The following is a 14455-nucleotide window of genomic DNA, read 5'->3' on the forward strand; positions in this document are numbered from 1 at the left end:
AAACTGAAACCATTTGGAGGGGTTGATTGGGACAAGGATGAGAAATATTTCCTAGGACCCCTCACCCGGTTATCTTCAGCAAGGGAATATGGCCCAGGGTTTTGGGTTCTGGCTCAATTCACCCACCAACTTCCGTGGGACTTCAGGTAGATCAACTGCTTCCCTAAGCCTGTTTCCCTACCCATCTTTTGACACGAATATTACCAGTCTCAGTTTTTCAAATCTGATTAGTGAGAGGCCCCAGCAGGGAAATCACTTAGCAAAGGCCTGGGAGCAGCAAGAAGGGGGTCCAACAGAATCTGAGGGAGAGCCAAAGCAGAACAGGTGAAGGAACCCCAGCAGCTGGCCCTTGATCCTCTTGCTAAACCCATTTTACAGGAGAGGAAGCTGAGAAAGAGCAGGGAGGTCTGAGATGCTGGCCAGAGCCCAGGGGCACCAGGAAGAGCAAGGGGCCCAGGAGAGGAGCTATAGTCCCACAGGCCACGTCCCCACCACAAACGTACTGGTGGTCAGAGCTTTCTGGAGCTGAGGCCCTCCTATCAGATAAGAAAGTAGAGGCAAAGCCCTCCCCACCAACCAGTTCAGGATTCTTTTTTTTTTTTTTTTTTAAGATTTTATTTATTCATTCATGAGAGACAGAGAGAGAGGCAGAGACACAGGCAAAGGGGAAAGCAGGCACCGCACAGGGAGCCCAGTGTGGGACTCGGTCCTGGAACTCTGGGATCACACCCTGAGCCAAAGGCAGACGCTCAACCGCTGAGCCACCCAGGCGTCCCCTTGTTCAGGATTCTATGTGATCTCTGTTAGGCCCATACTGTGGGTCTCCCTAGGGCCCAGGGGGAGGAGCTAGCCTTAGAGGCTGGGTCTTAGGGGAAGACAGGAGCCAGTTCCAGCACTTGGGATGCAGAAAGAGGAGGAAATCAGAGAGAGAATTGCTGGGAAGTGGCATGGGTGAAAAAAAAGTGTTTGCTGGTTTCCAGGAGGGCCTCTTGCCTCCCTGGAGGAAACTGGGAGTTGTTATCAGAGTGAAGGACAGAGATGCCTGTCCCCAGATAAGCTCCAAGAAAATCTCTCCCTGAAAGCTGACACATCACAGCAGGCAGGAGACAGTACTCATGGAGGCAAGACTCCACTCCCAGACTCCTGCCAAACCCAGAGCCGAAGGCCCAAGCACAGAACAATAGTCCATGCATGACGCCACAGCCAGGGAGCAGAGGCCAGATTCCTGGGCCAGCAGGCACCAGCTGTGGCCACTCTGAGGCACACTCAGGCCCCACCATGCCAGACCAAGCCCCATGGTGCCCCACCAGGCCGTCAGCATTGGTTGGCACTCCTGCCTTTAGGTAACATCTACACAGCCCTGGTGTCGGTCAAGCCAGCTTGAATCTTCCCTCTGTCACTTAGAAGCAGAGGATCTTGGACAAGGAGGTTTTATAACCTCCTTAAGGTTCAGTCCCTGTCTCTGTAAGGAGATACCCACTCTGGGGGCTGAGCTAATGGCCCTCAGCCAGTGGGAACCCCTTCCCCCTCCCCATGGACATCTGTGGCCTGATCACTCCTGGGAAGGGCATTACGTACGGAAGGACAAACTGTGCTGGTCACATTTGTGGTCACCATCCTCCAATTTCCTCTGCCATCACCATTTCACGTGCCGACAAGTTCCTTCCACTCCAGCAAGCAGAGAGTCCCAGAGTGGAATGCCCCCAGGGCTCAGGTCTCCAGTCCTCCTCCTCATTTGGGGTCTGGAGCATCAGGTTCTGGATTTTTCGAGGCCCGAGACAGCAGAAGAAACACCCTCGTCCTCCCGCACCTGGAATTTTATTTTTTTAAAACATTTTATTTATTCATTTACAAAGAGACAGAGAGACAGAGACACAGGCAGAGGGAGAAGCAGGCTCCATGCAGGGAGCCCGATGTGGGACTCGATCCCAGGTCTACCAGGATCAGGCTGAAGGCGGCGCTAAACCGCTGAGCCACCCGGGCTGCCCTGCACCTGGCATTTTAAACCACACACTTAAAAAAAAAAACACACTTAATGGCTGCTGGGTGTCCTCATCTTTTCCACCTGAAGATCCTCACACAGGGCTCTCAGACTGAGGCTGTAAAGCTGGGTGGCCTCCACGTCCAGCCTTAAGGAGCAATTTCCTGCAGGGCCACAACTCGAGGGAGCATCTGCTGCCAGTGGGACTGTGGGCGGGGGCTGGGTGGGGACAGAAGGGGCCAAACCTGGGAGCCGCCTGCAGGTCCCTCTGGGGTCACAGGAGGGCTCCAGCTGCTCCAGGAAGAGGGGCAGGGCGTGGAGGGCAGGTTGTACCAAAGTGCACGGCCGAAAGGGAAGCTCTGCCCAGTGTTGCATGCACACCCAGAACACACGCAGAGCGCACTTACACACACTCTCGTACAGACACACATTCACATATGCAGTCACACACACACAGATGCACAGACACCACCATCACGCTGTGCCCCCAGCATCATAAAGCCGGTGTGCATGGCCTTGCCTCCCACCGAGGTTCCAGTAGTAATGGGGTCCCGCTCAATCCTAGGCCCTTGGACCACGGACCCCTCCGGTGTTTCTTCCTGCCTGCCCCCTGGACTTCTGCCTCATCCTTGGGCCTGGAGGTGGGACCTTGGGAGGGGACAAAACTAGGACTGAATCAAGGTCAAAGCCTGCTTCCCGCCAGCATCTGCCTCCACCCCTTCCGCCCCTTAGGTGTCAGGTGTCACCGCCTGCTCCTCTGGGCCAATTGAGGGCGATTCCTTCCTTCCCCTCTCCCCCAGGGATGCAGAGGCCCAAGGACCTGGGGGCCCAGCTCCCGCGGGCAGGGACAGGTCGCGCCGCCGCTTCCCCAGAGGGCCGCTAGGTGGCGCCGCGCTAACGGGGATCGGGACGGGCGGGCCGGCCGCGGAGCCCCTGCGCCCAGCTGCTCGCCCGTGCGCCCCGTGCCCCAGACCCGGCCCACGCTCCCTCCAGCCCAGGCTCGGGGTGGGGCTCAGGGCACAGGGCACAGCCCCTGGGCCCCCTCCACCACCCCACCCCTGGCCCCTCTTCGCCCCTGGGCAGCAACTTTGGCCTCCCCTGCTGCAGACCCCACAAGACGCCCCGGGAGCAGGGGCATAAACAGGAAGCTTGGTGAAGAGCCTGAGAGTCTGGGTTGGGGCTTCCTCTCTCTGAGCCTCAGTTTCTTGATCTATAAAATGGAATTGATCCTGGTCCACAGAGTAGATGACGTCAGAGTGAATGATTCCGGGCACTGACTCTGGGCTCGCCAAGCAATGGTGCCTCAGTTTCCCCTTCATGTCTCCCTAGGATCACCTCACTTTTGCCTCTGGCCCCCCAGCTGCCAAGTGCTTGTGTCCCTGGGCATCCTCATCACGTGCAGGCTACAGCTCAGAGCTTCTAATGAACAGCCACGGGAACAGGAAGACCATGTTCCCCTCCTTGGCAAAACTGGCCCAGTGCCCACCTTCCTCCCCTCCAGAATCCAGAGAGACAGAAGGAGGCCCTGGGCTGCCCGCACGCACCAGACTTCTCCTGGCCTCTGCTGGAGTGATCCTGGGACAGAGACACCACATCCCATCAGTGGCCTGGCACAGGCGGGGGAGACGGAGTAAATGCTCAATAAATGCTTGTTAATTCGATTCATGTGAGGAACAGATGGGCGCTGACAGTCCGTATGGACTCCACTCTTGTCCGGGCACCGTGCAAGCGGGCTTCTTTACTATATTCTCCCAACAATTCTGGGTGGTTTACAGACAACAAGGCAGCTGGGGCTAAGAGAGCCCAAGGTCACACAGAAGAGCAACGACAGCCAGCGTTGCCACATTCCAGGGGCCCCAGACCCTCACTGTGATGAGCCCCTCTTGCCCTGCCTGAGACTTACCCCCAAAGTATGGTGACTAGGCCACTCTCAGACTTTTGGACTCAACTCTACCTCTGTCCCTCTGAGGCTAGCCTTTGCAGGGGCTGATCATCCTGCCAGGAAAGAGAGCCCACCTCCTGCAGGAAGCCTTCCAGGACTACTCCTTAAGTGGAGGCTTCAATGGCCCCTCCATGGCAGGATGTGTTTAGCTTAGCACCTCACTTGGTCTGTGGCTCAGACACATGGACTCAGCCAGCGGTCAGGGACCACACCACCACCACCACGATGCTGTTCCTTGGGGGACCTGCACCACCTGCCAAACTCAGCTTACAAAGAAGCTTTTAGAAGGGCAGTTAGGGTATGCCATGGACTGAATGTGTCCCTCCAGCACTCATACCCTGAAGCCCTCATCCCTAAGACAAGGGTGTTAGGAAGTGGGGCCCGAGAAGTGAGTAGGTACAGCTGAGGTCATGAGAGTGGGGACCCCCACATTGCGATCAGCGTCCTTAAAAGAAGAGGAAGAGAGACCAGAGCAGAGACTTTCTCTGCTCTGTGAAGGCACAAGCAGAAGGTGGCCACCTGCACGCCCGGCAGCGCCTCTCACGGAGGACTTCCCAGCCTCCGGAACCGTGAGAAAAAGCCTGTCTGTTGTTTGAGGGCCTGGTCTGTGGTGTTTCTTCCATGGGCCGAACTAACAATGGGGAGATGATAAAACCGGGCGGCGCATGGGCCAGGTGACCAACACGGTCACACAGCAAACCAGAGCAGAGAGTAGACCCAAATCAAGGTCTGTCAATACACTTAGTGAGAGAAAATATATGTAAGGAAAAGGGGAGGAGCCAGAGGACCATGAATTTAAAACACACACACGCACACACATACACACTCACTCAAGGGACCGGGCACAGTCACACTGTAGAAAGCAACTGGAAGCGAGTGACTCACAGCCAGAGATGTCCTGTGCTGGGCCCTAAGCCTTGTCACCCTCCACATGTCATCTGTCATCACTTAGCTTGCGTAGCCAAGAAAGCTCTGCCTCCGGTCCCCAGGACTAATGCCCCTGATCACCTAGGGGCACACTAGGACCCCAGAAGCCCTCTGACATCCAACCTCTCTCTCTCTCAGGGTCTCAGGCCAAGTCACTGGGCACCATGAACATTCTGGAAAGTGCCTCGAAGATGGTCTCATGGAGCTCTGGGTTCTGGCCCTGCTCTGCCCCTGACCCTGCGTACCTTCGGGCTCTTCTTTGGGCTTCATCAATACAAGGATGGGCTGGGGTACAGGGCACAAGGTGTGCTGGGAGCGGCTCACAGCACTCTAGAGGGATCGTGCACATCTCGGCCTGGGTGGGAGAATTTACACCATGGCAAGCAGCAAACACTACTGCTTCCTCCTTCCTTCCTTTGTTGCCTTCTTTCTCTCTCTGCCTCTGGCTCTAGTCCTGTCTTTTTAGAGCCAACTGTCAGTCATTTACCTTCAGAGGTGGGGGGCCAGGCCACAGGATGGCCGGTGCAGGAAGCAAGCTGGCACTTCCAGCAGCACACCTGACCCCTCTGGTGCCCCCAAAACCTCTGTTCTTCCACTTGCTGGATTTCTTCTTTCCCTTACACGAACACAGAAAACCCTGCTGATTCTGGGTGGGTTGAGCTAAGTTCCCCACCAGCCAGCCCCCTACTTGACATGTGCCTCAAGCGTATCTGGTCCCAGAGCATCCCTGGAGGAGCCAGTATTCTAACAGAATCACCTCTTGGCCTCGTGAGGACCATCGGTAGCAGGAGGGGATGGCTTCTGAGGCTCAACATAGGGAGCTGCTACAGCGAACCCAAGCCACCGAGAATCCTTTCACACCACCCCTGGAGATGACAAAACAGACCATCAGTGAGGTCGAGAGGCAGGACCCTCACGGATTCAGGCAGCACCAGCATGCAGCCGGCCTTATTTGGACAAGGGCTCTGCTAAAGCCGACCTTCGAACACTCTAGAAAAAATATAAAAGTCCTTGCTAAAGCTAGACTCAGGACTGAGACAGAGATGCTTAACCTACTTGAGGAAGGGGATCCCTTTCAAACACTTCTACCGTGTGCATCTAGATACACCAAACCTGATACCCTGATCATGCTCTGCCCGTGGTCACTAAAGGCTGACACCCTCCTTAACCCCACCCAGAAGTCAGAACTGGTGCCCACGCCGAGCATTAATAAAACTCCCTTTTAAGAGTAGCCAGCCAGCCAGCCAGGCTGCTTTCCTCTTTCGCTGAGCAATATTTACTCAATGAGAACTGGAGCCAAAGCCTGCTGAGTGCACACACTCAGACACTCTCCGTGTCCCTCTGGCCCGGCCGCCCCCTTTGTGGGGTCTGATGGCAGAGGCCCTGGGGTGGGCATGGCTGGGCCACAGGTGCCTCGGCTGGGTGCAGGTGCCGTGGCTGACTCCCCCCCACCCCAGGCCCAGGGGTGGCTCTGTCGCTGCGCACTTGGCACATGCTGACTGGTCCGGCGCACACCCGAGCAAGCGTCTGGCAGAGTGGCCTGAGGGGCAAGCCGGTAACCGCCTGCTCTGAACCAGATCACTGGCTTTCCATCATGCTCCAACACCCAAACTGGCTTCACCAGTGAAGTCCCATGCGGAACCCCGGGATGCGAAGTGGATACACTCAGGGCGGCTGTGGCTAAAGCGCATCTTGCCGGCTGCCCCTCTTCTTGGGACCTCCCTGGAAATTCCCGCTCCGCTGGCTGTGGTTTCCACTGAGGCTTGATTCTCCCTGCATCTGAGAAACCTGAGTTTAGAGATCACTCCAGCCTGGGGATGTAAAAAAAAAAATACCAGAAACAAAAACTGGAGGTTACAGTAACAATCCCAAAACTCTGCTCCCTGGGCTCCAATGCTTCGCTCTCTTCCCTCCGTGGATACTCTGGCTCCTCGGGTTCCCCAGACAGAAAAATCTTCTCATTCTCCACCTGATGGGAGCCTTCTTCCCTCTACTGCTCCAGGTCACTGTGGGGATGATGTTCCTGGTTATAGCCTCTGCCAAATCAGTGTCTAGAATGCTGAGATCCCATTGTCCCTACTTCACCTGTGAAGGACTAGGCTAAGGAGCCACATCCCCTGATCACACAACTGACAATGTGTCACTCAGTCATTCAACACCTGTGGGCCAAGCCCTGTGCTGGGTGCCAGGAACACAGTGTGGCCTGGAGAGACAATGCTGCTGCCCTCATGGAATGTGACATGGAAACCGGAAAGGATACTGGGAGTTCTAGCCTGGATCCATATGTGTCCCTATGAGAACAGGAGGAGAGCTTTGGGGCACATGGAAGGACCCTGACTCAATCTGGGGATCAGGGCAGGCTTCCTAGAGGAAGTAGCCTCTGAGCTGATACCTGGAGAGTTAGCCAGAAGGAGAGGATGCAGACAAAATGCATTTTGCTGACAAGAACAGCATGTGCAAAGGCCCAGGGGCAGGTGAGAGTTAGATAAACCGTGGGAGGAGTGTGGGAGCTGGAGTTTGGTGTGTCTTGGAGTGAGAGGGCCAATCAAGGGGCAGGCCAGGTGGCAGCCAGCCTTCATGGGGAGCTAAGGGAGCTAATCTTTTCAGTGAAGATTGCACGGTGTGGGGCTCAAGCCAGGGGTGGCTGTGGGGAAGCCAGTGGCTGCACAGGGCCAGCTGTGCCTTGAGGAAAGACAAAGAAAGTCACCTGGTGTTTGGGGCTCACCCTTCGCATTGTGGTGCCCCAGAGCCCTCGGGAAGCAGTTCTGAGACTGTATCAGCCTCCACTGCAGCCCTCGCCTGAGTCTTGGGCACTCCTTGGGCTGGACTTCTGGGCATGGACAAGTGAGGGCCCTCACTGCTCCGGATTTCAAATGGTGCCAGCCCGTAGGGGGAGCTGTGGATCAGATCCAGGGCTCTGGGCCCCCCCAGAATGCCTTCTCCTGGGCTGCCCTGGGCAGGGGTGCCGCTGTGCCCCTGTGCTGGAATAGTGTCCAGAACTCTGCCCTCCACCTGCCCTGGTGCCCGCCTGTGGGAATGTGCCGAAGGCCTTGCTCCCAGGCTTTGCTCCCTGCAAAGAGTGTCCATCTTCCTGCAGTGCTTGGGTTCCTGGGGCCCTGTGGCTGATGGCTGATCCAGTTTCCTTCTCTGTGTGGCCTACCTTAGGAGTCCAATCGTCAGGCCCAGCAAATGGCCCTCAGGCCATGCAATAATAATCAGAACAACATTATTATCATGATTATTTATTGATGGTCATGTTTTGAGTGTTCCTGATCAGTCCCTATGCTGTCTGCCTCACAGGTTTCTTATGTGATCCTTGCAATTACCCAAAGTTCTGTATGACTCCCGTTTTAGAGATGAGGGGATGGAGGTCAGAAGTTGTGGATCTGAGATTCCAACCAGACCTACAACCTGCTTCCTCTTGCTTCCTTCCCCCACCCCGACCCAGGGACCCTGTCAATTCCCCTTTATGTTCATTTTCATTTGAATTTTTGGTTTTTTTGTTTGTTTATTTTTCTAAAGATTTTATTTATTTATTCATGAGAGACACAGAGAGGCAGAGACACAGGCAGAGGGAGAAGCAGGCTTCCTGCAGGGAGCCTGATGTGGGACTCGATTCTAGGACCCCGGGATCACTCCCTGAGCCGAAGGCAGATGCTCAACCACCCAGGTGCCCCTCATTTTCCTTTTGTTTTTTATCCTACTGCCTGCATCACTGTACACCTCATGAAATTCTTTCCCAGACAAGGTCGGTACAACTATCCAAACAACCAAAGGTAAAATGAAAATGAACCCCTGCCCAGTACTGAGCCATCATCCACCACCCAAAGGTCTGCCTCTGAAGGTCCAGCTGACCTTACTCCCTGGAAGCTCCAGGGTGCTCCTGCAGACAAAGCCTGGGCAGGCCTTCCCTCCAGTTCTCCACAGGACAGGGGACAAGGCTTGGACCAAGCTGGGGGCTGGCGGCCCACAGCCATCCATTCATTTGCTCACTCATTTGATCGTGGGGCACACAGGCACACCGTTGGTCTGAGTCTCCATAGGGATCTCCAGTCTGGCTCGCTCTCATCCAGGGGAGGTGGGTCTTAGGTTGGTGGATGTGCAGTGGGGATGACACTACCGGTCCTGGAGGAGGGGTTGCCATGTGCCTCCAGGGCTGGGGTCTGTCGTGAGGTTGCACCCTGCAGCCGCAGATGCATGCCGCCTGGCCAGGCCCCAGAGTCACTAGCCCCGTTCAATGGCAGGAACTCCATCACCTGCTCAGGCAGCTCCAGGCCCTCCTGTAGACCGAGGTTTGGTTTCTGGAGCACCCCACCAAGCCTCCCTACAGAGGAGCTGCCACACCAGTGGGCACCAAGCCCCTGCCTGCCTCTCAAAGCTACCCCAGGTCCACCAGGACCTGGGAACAAGGCTCTTGGGTCTGGGAGAGGGTTTGAGACTCCACCTGCCTGCCTCTTATTCCTACCTCAGCCTGGCTGCCCCTCCCCAGGATGAGAGGCAGTAGAAGAGAAACTTTCATTCCTCTTTTGTGCAGACAGACGGACAGACAGACTGGCTCATCGGCACTGCAGGACTCCCAGGGCTGGCTGAGACTCTTTGACAACAGGGTGGCAGGTTTCCTAGGGCCCCTTCCACCATGGTGATGAGGACAGGGGAGCAGAAGTGCAGAGGAACAGAACAAAGGCAGGACTCCCCGGGTCTCACCCTAGGCCCCCCAGCCATCACCCCCACGGGACCCTGCTGGCTGGTGACCTCTCCATGGCTCCTGGAGGGCCACTGCCCTCTGTGAGGAAGGGCGCCTCGCAGGCCGAGAGGTGGGGAAAGAGTGGTGCATTATTGTGCACTTTTTCTTAAGTCTGTGATAAGCTCCTTCTATTAGACTATAGATCTCGTCACATAAAATAGATTTGTGGACTCACGGCCGGGGAGAGCCACGTTCCTGAGCCGTGGAAATGGCTCATTTTCCCCCTCTTCCTTGAGTAACTGATGGTCATGAATTTTTCACCCAAATGTCGCCACTAAAGATGTCACTAGCCTCCCTCCCCTGGAGGTTTTATGATCTGGCTCTAATGGGGTGGGGGTGGGGCCATGGGGGGAAGGGGGCTGTGTCCTGGGGGCCAGAAAGGGAACTGGGAATCTGGTGGGGGGTAGCTGGCGACAGAGCCCAGCTTACTGAGCTGTTGCTGTGGAGCTGACCCACTCCATTTTCCAGCAGCCCGGTGAGGGAGGTGGCCGATGGGCTGGGACTCAGAGAGGCTGAGTAACTTGCCAAAGGTCACAAAGCTTGGTAAGGCCTCAGTACCACAGGCCAACTCAGCTGTGGAAGGGCTCCAGAGGCTGGGCCGGTGACGGCTGTTTCATTCACTGCCGCTGTCACAGACCTGGGTCCTGGGGCAGGTCACCCCCGACCCCCCCACCCCCCCACTCCCAGGCTAAGGATTTTGACAAGCAGGTAGCACAATGCAAGGAGCAGCAGGGCTGAGAGGCAAGGCATATACTTGCATTCCCTCCTGGATGGAGCAGTGACTCTTCTGCGAGGGTCACAGTCAGTCACGTTGCGGAGGGACACAGCCTTTCCTCCTGCAGAGCTAAACTCTGAGAAACTGAGACGCTCCTTGAAATGCAAGATGTGTTTCCCTTCTGGGTGCCATCCGTAGCTCTTGTGAGGGAGGGAACAGAATGGGCACTGGAAGCCCCCCACCTGTCCCTGCTGGGGTGGGGCAGGAGATGCAGGCAGACTCCGCCACGCCAACACCTGCAGACCAGAAGGGATGGGATGACAGCTCCCTACCCTCTGGGGAGGGCTGGGCTGCTGGATGGAAAGAGACAGGTCTGGGAAACCAAAGGGGGAGAGAGCTGAGTGTGGGGAGCAAGAATGTTCTTGGGTTACCATCCACCAAAAGTCAAGGTCGGTGGGGCCAGCCTCCCCTTCGATGGTGTAGGGGTGAACCCTACAACCAACTCCCCAGTCCTCCTCTGAGCCACAGGGTCGCAGTGAAATTACAATGGTACCTGCATCACAGTCCAGCATCTGTCCGGACTCCACAGACTGCCACCCAGCAGGAGAGACACAGGACAGGGGTTTCACCTGCGGGAGAGGATGGGGGCCTAGCTGGGAAAGAGCTGAAGTCACCCTGCCCCAGATAACTACGTGGAGTCCTTGCCATCACCGGCCACCTAGAGCCAGGAGGACCCTCAGACTGGCTGTGAGCTCATGATTCTCAGGTGTCAGGTGTCAGAAAAAGCAGACTGTTGCTGGTCCCCGGCTCTGGTGCCCCCACCCCGGCTCTGGTGCCCCCACCCCAGCTCTGCACGACAGGAACAGAGGAGCCCTGTGTGCCTGGAGGTGGGGCATCCCTGAAGCCTGGGGTAAAGGAAAGAAGTCTTCTTCTCTTTTTTTTTTTTTTTTTAAGAGCTTGAGTCTGTTCTTTTGAGTTGTGCTCACAGTTTCTTCTCTTTTGTGATTTATTTTCTTTTTATCATTTTGTAAAATTTATTATTTTTTTTTATTAAAGTATAGTTGACGCAGTGTTGCGTTAGAAAAGAAATAAGTATTCAAAGCAGCTGCCAGAGACTTGCTGGGCTGGAAAGGACAGAATGGCATCAAATGCTTGCATCTTTTCATAGCCTCCCAGCCAGGAGAAACTCTGGCTCTTGCTTTTATCCTAGCAGTGACGGGAAACTCACCACCTCTAAGCTCAGTCCATCTGCTTACAGCTCTGCCTGGAGAGTGAAATGGAATCAGCAACTACTGCCCCCAGCCTCCTCACTGAGCCATTCTTCTAGGGACTCTTGGGGACCCCTCAGGGACCTGCAGACTGTGGTCCTTTAGCAATTCAGGCCCACCACATACCAGAGCCAGCTTTGTGGTTCCCGGAGCACCCTCGTGTCCACAGTCTACTCAACACATCAGCCTTTGAGGCAGGAAGAAGCCCAGGCCCAGGTTACTGTCCCATCTTTCAGATGAGGACGCTGGGCCACACAGGGAGACAGTGGAGGATGGGTCTGGAAGAGCAGGACACTGTCCCCTCTTTGCCACCTTTTTTCTGGCCCCAGCCTTACGGCACCTGCTGAGAACCAGCTCCAGCTGGTCTCTGGTCCTACTGTGGGTCTAGCCCTAGCCCTGCTCTGAGCCCTCCGTCACACTCTGCCAGGACCCAGGGCACTGACTGGTGAACCAGGGTTACCCGAGGATGTCCCACCGAGGGCCCTGCCAAAACCTCTCCATAGGTTGCCTGGCCTGAAAAGCAGGAGGCCCTGGTTCTAGTCCCTGTACTCCCCACCTCATCTCAACCTCCTCCTCTGGAAGATGAAGGAAGGGGCTTCTCCAAAAAGATGAGAGCCCCACACACACCTGGATCCCTGTGGCTCAGCACTTTGAGACTTGGTGCACATGAAACTGCCAGGATCTGGCATTGGGGGCAGGGATGTGCCAGCCAGGCCCATGGAAACCCTGGCAGGCCTGGTGAGCTGGAACAAGGTGTCCAGGAAGGAACGATGGTGGCCTTTCAGCTCTCCCGGACAAGGGTCCGAGACAAGTGGGGGTCTGAGCCCTCAGCCACTCTGCAGAGCCCACTCCTAAAGATGAAGAAGCACAGCTGAGGGTCTGCAGGGAGCCTGTGGGAAGGGGGCAGCAAGGCTGAGGGGTGGGGACGATGGGAGGAGGAGAGAGATCCAGCACTGAGCCCCTAGAAAGAACCAGAAAATGCCCATGGACTGATTGACACTTTGCAAGAATGAAACACTGCACGTGGCACTCGGGCTGCAGCAGGTTATTGCCCTATAAATGAGTAAGAAACATGTTGACTGATTCACAACCAGAAGGACTCGAGGCTGAGACGAGTAAACAGGTGATTAGAGCTCTAATGGGCGCTCAGGTGCAGCTGAGCAAGTTGCTAACTCTGCCTAGGGGCAAGGAGATGGCCAGGAAGACTCCCTGGAAGAGGTGACAACTCAGCTTATAGCTATTATGGCACTCAGACTGCAGTTCTCCTAATGGCAGAGAATGGCTGACTCTCTGAGCTGGGTCAGTCGTGTGCAGCAGAAAGCGGGTCAGTTGCAGAGAGAAGAGGGTTGGGGGCAAGCTCAGAATCACTTTGAAACTTTCCAGTTTTATCTTGAAAAGACATGCAAATTTTGCATTTTGCTCCATAGTATAGCCTTGGTTTTAATAGAAAAACACATTTTCAAATTACTTACCACATTTATGAATAGATAAGTCAAAGGGACAGAAAGAAAGCCTAGAAATACACCCCCCATCCCTGGAACTAGTAATGTAGGATGAAGTTGGCCTCTTATATCTGGGAGGCAGAGGTGTGAGTTTCAATAAATGGTGTTGGCACAACCAGGAGACCAACTGAGCTGTATCTATGCTTTACCAGAAAACCACCAGGACAAACTCCAAAGGGATCCAAGATTTAGATGTAAAAACTGAAACCCTAAGGGGGGCTTGGGTTAAGTGGGTTAAGTGTCTGACTTCAATTCAGGTCATGATCTCAGGTCCTGGGATAGAGGCCTGTGTGGGGCTCCCTGCTCAGTGGGGAGTCTGCTTCTCCCTCTCCCTCTCCCCCTCTGCTCATTCTCTCATTCTCTCTCTCTGTCTCTCAATCTCTCTCCCCTCCAAATAAATAAAATCTCAAAAAAGAAAAAGAGAAACTGAAACCCTAAGACAGAGGAAAATATGAGTGACTCCCTTTAGAACGGCATGCAGAAACTCTTCCAACAATGACTTGACACTGAAAAGCCAGAAAAGACAATAAATTACATTAATAATAATAGGAGAAGAAATACAAGCAGCCCTTAAACCTATGCAAAGAGAGCCCACTTCATTCCTATGAAGAGAAATCCGAAGTAAAACTGGGACAAGGATCCCGTTTCTTACCAATCAGATAGGCAAAAATCCAAAAGTCTGACGACACAGCCTCTTGGTAAGGCTGTTGTGTTGGGAAACAGGCACTCTCCTACATCGCTGGTGGGAATGCAAAATGATACAACGCCGATGAAAGATGATTTAGGCATTCTTATCACAGTTTCAGATGCATTGACCCCTGTGACCCGACCATCCCACTGCTGGGAATTTACAGACATGTTAAACACGTGAGAAACGATGTACATACATGTGCATTCGTCACAGCTGTGTGTAATAGCAAAAATCTGGCAACGACCAAGGGTCTATGTGAAAGGAGTAGGGAATTAAAGCATGGTAGAGCCACACGGTACCCTACGCAGCTGTCACACGAGGCAGAGGTGGAGGAGGAGGACGGAGGCCAAGGGGCAGCTTTCTGCACACAGAAGGCTCCCGCATACATTATTAGGTAAGGCTCAAGGACTCAAACAGCACATAGGTATGCATATATGTACCACTTTATATATTTACGTAAAGAAATACTGGAAGGATACACAAGAAACTAAGTGCTTCTCTAGGGAGCAGGGGTTTGGGGTGTTGGCACATGGATGGAAATGCGACTTGCATTTCTAGGAATAAAAAACTTGCCAGGTAAGTACACGTTGGTGTTTATCAGGTATTTACCTGGTGGTCTGTTTATCCCGAGATACCAAGTCCTAGATCCACAGGACTCTGCCCCGCTCCATTTGGGGAGAAGGGG

The sequence above is a fragment of the Canis lupus genome, chromosome 8 (assembly GCF_048164855.1).
Source record: "Canis lupus baileyi chromosome 8, mCanLup2.hap1, whole genome shotgun sequence".
In the NCBI taxonomy this organism is placed as follows: Eukaryota; Metazoa; Chordata; class Mammalia; order Carnivora; family Canidae; genus Canis; species Canis lupus.